The sequence below is a fragment of the Marmota monax genome, unplaced genomic scaffold (genome assembly GCF_021218885.2).
Source record: "Marmota monax isolate L192 unplaced genomic scaffold, Marmota_monax_Labrador192_F-V1.1 WCK01_AAM20220418_F8-fsc00035, whole genome shotgun sequence".
Taxonomy (NCBI): Eukaryota; Metazoa; Chordata; class Mammalia; order Rodentia; family Sciuridae; genus Marmota; species Marmota monax.
In genome coordinates, this window is record NW_026691961.1 from 5,099,249 (window position 1) to 5,105,248 (window position 6,000).

Consider the following 6,000-nt stretch of genomic DNA (forward strand, 5'->3'; position numbering starts at 1 on the left):
CAGGCCCCAAGCAATGAGGTCAACCAATCAAAGATTGGAACCTCTGAAACCCTGACCCAGAAATAAATCTTTTCTCTTGATACACTTCTTGTCTCGGATATTTTATTACAGTCAGAGGCATATGACTAACCAACGCATTCCTTAAAAAAAGGTGAGACTAAAATGGTTTTAAACATGGAAAACTAAAATGGGTTAAGTTTTCGACTCAAAAGACCGCATTTAAAAAGAACAGATGAAACCTAAGTAAGAAAAAGTAAGTGATGAGAAGAGAATAAATTAAGGGAATAGAAAACCAAGAAGCAATGAAGAAAATCGACAAGATCAAAAGCTGATTTCTTCCGTTGAAAACCCTCCCAAGACTGACTTTAAAATAGATACTTGTAGCCAGGTGCCATGGTGCACGCCTGTAATCCCAGCAGCTCAGGAGACAGAGGCAAGAGGATCCCAAGTTCAAAGCCAGCCCCATGAGTCATTAAGCAACTCAGTGAGATCCTGCCTCTAAATAAAATTCAAAATAGGGTTGGGGGTGTGGTTCGGTGGTTGAGTGCCCCTGGGTTCAATCCCTGGTACTAAAAAAAAAAAAAAAAAATAGATACTCATGAGTAGTATTGAGAATGGAAGCTGAGTGCAGTGGCCCACTCCTATCTTCCCAGCTACTTGGGGGCTGAGGCTGGAGGATCATGAGTTCAAGTCCAACCTAGGCAACATGGAGAGACCCTGTGTCAAATATAAATTAACAAAATGAGACAAAATACAGCACACAGCAAGATGTTTAAAACTCAGTTGACATGAGTAACGTTCTCTTTTTTCAAAAAAAAAAAAAACTATCAAAATATATTTAAGAAATAAAAAGAAAATCAATAACCATTACCAAAACTGAATTACTATACAAGTTTATTTCCCTCCCTAGTCCTACAAAAGCAACAGACCCAAATAGACCCAGGTCCTTATTTTATAAAAATCACTTTAGAGCTCATTTCATGAGGATAATATGATCTTAATACCAAACTAGATAAAAATAAAAACACATCAGGACTGGGAATATAGCTCAATGGTAGAGTGCTTGCTTCACCTGTGTAAGGCAATGGGTGCAATTTCCAGTGCTGAAACACACACACACACACACACACAAATGGGATTGGTTCTCAAACTGGAATATGGCCCAATGTCAGAAAATCTATAGATATTTCATTTTAATAAATATGATAAAGTTATTTGGTTATTTAAATGAATACAGAAAAGGCTTTTTAAGAAATTAGCAGTCATATATGTCTGTATTTTAAGAATAGGAGTACATTTCCTCAACTTTCCAGAGAAAAACTATAAAATACAGCAAATATTACCTTTACAGCTGAACTTCCAGTCGCATCCCCATTAAAGTTGGGAACGAAAAAATATGCCTGCTATTCCCATTTCTGGGCCTCATTAGAAAAGAAAAAATAAATGAGGAATAAGAATTGAAATGTGAAACAAAACTTTCTTTTCCAGACAGTGTATTTTCCTACATAAAAATGCAAGCAAATCCACAGAGAGGCTGATAAAAATGAATAAAGAGCAAGGTTTTGGAAACAAGATAAACATTAAAAATAGTAGTATTTCCTTACAACATTATTTTTTAAAAAATATTTATTTTTTTTGGTTGTAGTTGGACACAATACCCTTATTTATTTATTTATTTATTTATTTATTTTTATGTGGTGCTGAGGATCGAACCCAGAGACTCACACATGCTAGGTGAGCACTCTACCGCTAAGCCCCAGCCCCAGCCCTCTACAACGTTATTAATTAAACTAAAAATATAATCATGATAGCAAAATAAAACATTGAGAAGAAAATCGTTATTTTGTGTCACTGGGACAATTGATTAAGTCGTTTTATGTTGCACTGTTAAGTAACATTAAAAAAAAAAAGAACTGAAACAAGAAATGGGGGCTGGGGGTGCAGCTCAGTGGTAGAACCTGTACTTCCCATACCCAGGATCCTGGGTTCAATCCCTACCACTGGAAAAAAAAAACCTTAAGAAAGGGAAGGATTTATTTGTCGTGTGCAGGGGTAAAAAGAATCAATATGGTAAAGATGAAGATTCTCTTGGATGCAATTCAATTAAAATAGGAAAGAATAGGAGTTGAAATAAACTTTGATAAACTGATCCTAAAATTACATGAACGAACCAAAGACCAGGCACAGGAAAGTCGACCTGGAAGAAACGGACAAGGTAGAGTGTGGGAATCACATTTTCATTGCTGTGACCCAAATATCCGACAAGAACAACCTGAAGGAGGAGAAGTTTATTTGGGGCTCACAGTTTCAGAGGCTCTGTCCATGTGGGCAGAGTTCATTGCTCTGGGCCCGAGGTGGGGCAGATCATCATGGCGGAAAGGTTGGTGGAGGAGCCTGGCTCCATTCAGAGCAGCCAGGAAGCAGAGGGCAAAGGGAAGGGGCTGCAGGAAAGATGGACCCTTCCAGGGCCGCCCTCAGGCACCCACCTCTTCCAGCCACACCCTACCTGCCAAAGTCACCACCTTTTGTGTTCATTCCAACGTGGATGGACTGATTAGGTTACAGCTATCACAACCCAATCCATTCACTCTGAATAGTCCTGCGTTAACAGGAACTTTGCGGGGACACCTCGTCTCCAAACCATAATATAAGGTGAACTTAACGCCCAGACATCAAGACCTACTAGAAAGCCATAAGACATAGGTTGAGGCTGGGGTGTAGCTCAGTTGGTAGAGTGCTTGCCTTGCACGCACAAGGCCCTGGGTTCAATCCCCAGCATCATCAAAAAAAGGACATAAGATGAAAATTGATAAGCCTCAAAATAGACCCACGCATATTAGGAAAGTTGTTATGTGACAGAGGAGAATACTCCAAAAATGAGCCTGAGATATTTGCCAAACCAGTAGAAAACTAAAATAAAAATGACCACCCGTATCTTTTCCCTCTCTCTCTTTCTCTCCCCTCCTCCCCCCCCACACAAACACGCACTCATACACACATAAATTCCAGGTGGATTAAAGGCCTAAGTGAGAAAAGCACTACTGAAAAATGTTTGCAAAATAATGTAGGAAAATGCCTTCATCGTTCTGCGGTGAAGGATATGTTAAAAACACAAAAAACACCTATCCTGGGGCTGGGGGTGCGGCTCAAACCCAGCACTGAAAAAAGTAATTAAATAAACAAAGAGAAAAAACCCACAAGCCTTAAAGAAAAATATTATATTAATGTCACACTACATTATTTTTTATTGAAATTCATGTAACATTAAAATCAACTACTTTAGCTAGGTGTGCTGGCACACACCTGTAATCCCAGTAGCTCAGGAGGCTGAGGCAGGAGAATCGTGAGTTCAAAGCCAGCCTCAGCAAAAGCAAGGAGCTAAGCAGCTCAGTGAGACCCTGTGTCTAAATAAAATGCAAATTAAAAAAAAAGGTGGGGGGCTGGGGATGTGGCTCAGCAGTTGAGTCCCCTGAGTTCAATCTCCTGTAACCCTCCCCTCCCCCCCCAAAAAATCAAATACTTTAAAGTGAACAATTCTGAGGTGTTGTATTTTGGCATTATTGTATAAGCACCACCTCTGTCTAATTTCAAAACATGTTCATCACCCATTAAGGTAGCCCTGTACCCAATAAGGTGGAGTAACTGTACTCCACCTTCTCCCTCTGTCCAACTCCTAGCAACTACAAACGCTCTTTCCCCCCATGGACTGCCTATTCTGGATATTTCACATGAATGAAATCACTGCATGTGGCCTAGGTTTCTGGCTGTTTTCAGTTAGCATTGTGTTAATGAGTTTCATCTACACTGTGGCCATATGGTCATTCCTTTTCATGACTGAATACTATTTCCCTGTATGACTATGCCACATTGATGGATATTTGAGTTGTTTCTACCTTTTGGTTACTGTGAGCATTTGAATACAGTATTTGAGTACCTGTTTTAAATTCTTTGGGGTAAATGGGGTATATACCTAGGAGCAGAATTGCTGGATTATCTGGTGATTCTATGTGCAATTTTTTCAGAAACTGCAAAACTGTTTTTCATGGTTTCTGAGACATTTTACATTTCCACCAGCAATGTACAAGACATTCAACTTCTCCATGTGCTTACTAACTCTTATTTTTCATTTTCGCGATTGTAGTCCTTTTTGTGAGCATAAAGTGCTATTCCATTGTGGTTTTGATTTGCATTTCCCTAATGGCTAATGGTGTCGAGCTTCATTTCATGTGCTAATTGGCCATTTATATATATATCTTCTTAGTAAAAGGTGTCTACTTAAGTCATACAGTAGAAAACTACACGGCAATGAAAAATACCGACCTACTACCAACAGACTCGATGAATCTTACAGATATGATCTATAAATAAAAGGGCATGTATCCCTTCAAATAAAAATGGCTGGTGGGTTCAGATATATTTCATAATTTAGAAAAGAAAAAAAGAACTCCATTAGATCTAAAAATTCAACTCCTAGGAATCTGCCTGAAAAATATTTGAAATAATAACTGAAATGACAGTTTCTAAAGAATAACTAAGTTGGGCACATGCACCTGTAATCCCAGAAACTCAGGAGGCTGAAGGAGCAGAAATCCAAGTTTGAGGCTGGCCTGGGCAACTTAGTGAGAGTTTTTCTCAAAGTAAAAATAAAAAAGGTTTGGGGGCGCTGGGGCTGTAGCTCAGTGGCAGAGTGCTTGCCTAGCATGTGTGAGGCACTGGTTTCAATCCTTAGGGCCATGTAAAAATAAATAAATAAAGTTTAAAATGGTGGGGACTGGGGGTGTGACTTGGTGGCAGAGAGCCGCTGAATTAAATTCCCAGTATCAAATAAATATTAAAACTAGAAAGAATCCAATATCCTACAAATAAGAAATGACTGAGTAAATTGTGATAAATATAACACTGTACACTTATTTTAAATGATGCTTACAAAGCATTTGAAATGTCACAGGGAAAACATTGTAACAGTTTAAATATAAGGTGTGAACTAATATAAAGAATGGGTTCTTGGTCTTTTGGGCTAAGTTCAAGCATAGGACAGGATCTCAATCATATGAATTATTTATTTCATGGAATGATAATGATAGAAATTAAATGAAAAATACTGTGATCCCAATCTTATGTGTTTTCATAGATGCACACATTCCCAGAGTGGGGTGGGGCCCAAACACTGAAATGACTTACACCCAAAGATTGATAATGACACCCTATGGATGTCATGATCATAAATTATTTTGCTTATATTCATCAATGTTCCTACAAAACATATATATTACTTTCATAATCAGAAAAAAAATCAGTAATGTTTTGAATGCATAGGGAGTAAAATGACGAGGAGTAAATGCACAATAAATACGATCAGGGGTTGTTTCTAAAGCTGAGACTGGTGGTGGGGAGATCTTTGTCTTTTTGATGTTCTGGATTTTCTAACCCTCTAGACTGAGCAGCTGTTGTTCTATCATTTAAAAAAAAAAAGATAAATTTGTCTTCTAAAACTGCGTGATACATTCTGTGATCCTAGAGGACAAAGCCATCCCTTCCACAGCAGGGGCCAGAACCCGGTCTGTCTGCGTGAGTCGAGGGCGATAATGCTCCAAATTCTGGAGGACCCATCTGCGTGGAACTAGTGAGTGGCTCCTCCCGGCCTGGCTTCCCAGCCTGGCCGGGTGCTGTGTCTCTGCTGGGAATGCCAAGGACGCAGAGGAACGCTGGGTGGCTACAAAGAGCCAGGGCAGCAGGAGCCAGCGTGAAGCCCTTTCATAACTGTCAATTTGGCTGATTGAAAGGGAGAGGAATGCGATATCATCCCGGTCACTTGAAGCTTTATCCTGCGTGTTGACAATTTCGAACATAAGCGACATTGAGCTTATCAGAATAGCATGGTTTTCAAAAATACGGGCTTTGAAATCTGAAGGATCTCAGTTCATGTCCTGACCCTGCCACCTGCCAGCTGCATGACCCTGTGTGACTCGTCACTCAATCTAAGATTCGCTTCCTTCATCT

General features: G+C 39.5%; 1 non-coding gene across 1 annotated transcript; it reads left to right on the forward strand.

Annotated features, from left to right (window-relative positions):
- Positions 1-2,712: 2,712 nt before the first annotated feature.
- Trnaa-ugc (transfer RNA alanine (anticodon UGC)) lies at positions 2,713-2,784 on the forward strand. The gene has a single exon. It is a non-coding gene; the product is annotated as a tRNA-Ala (tRNA).
- The last annotated feature ends 3,216 nt before the right edge of the window (positions 2,785-6,000 follow it).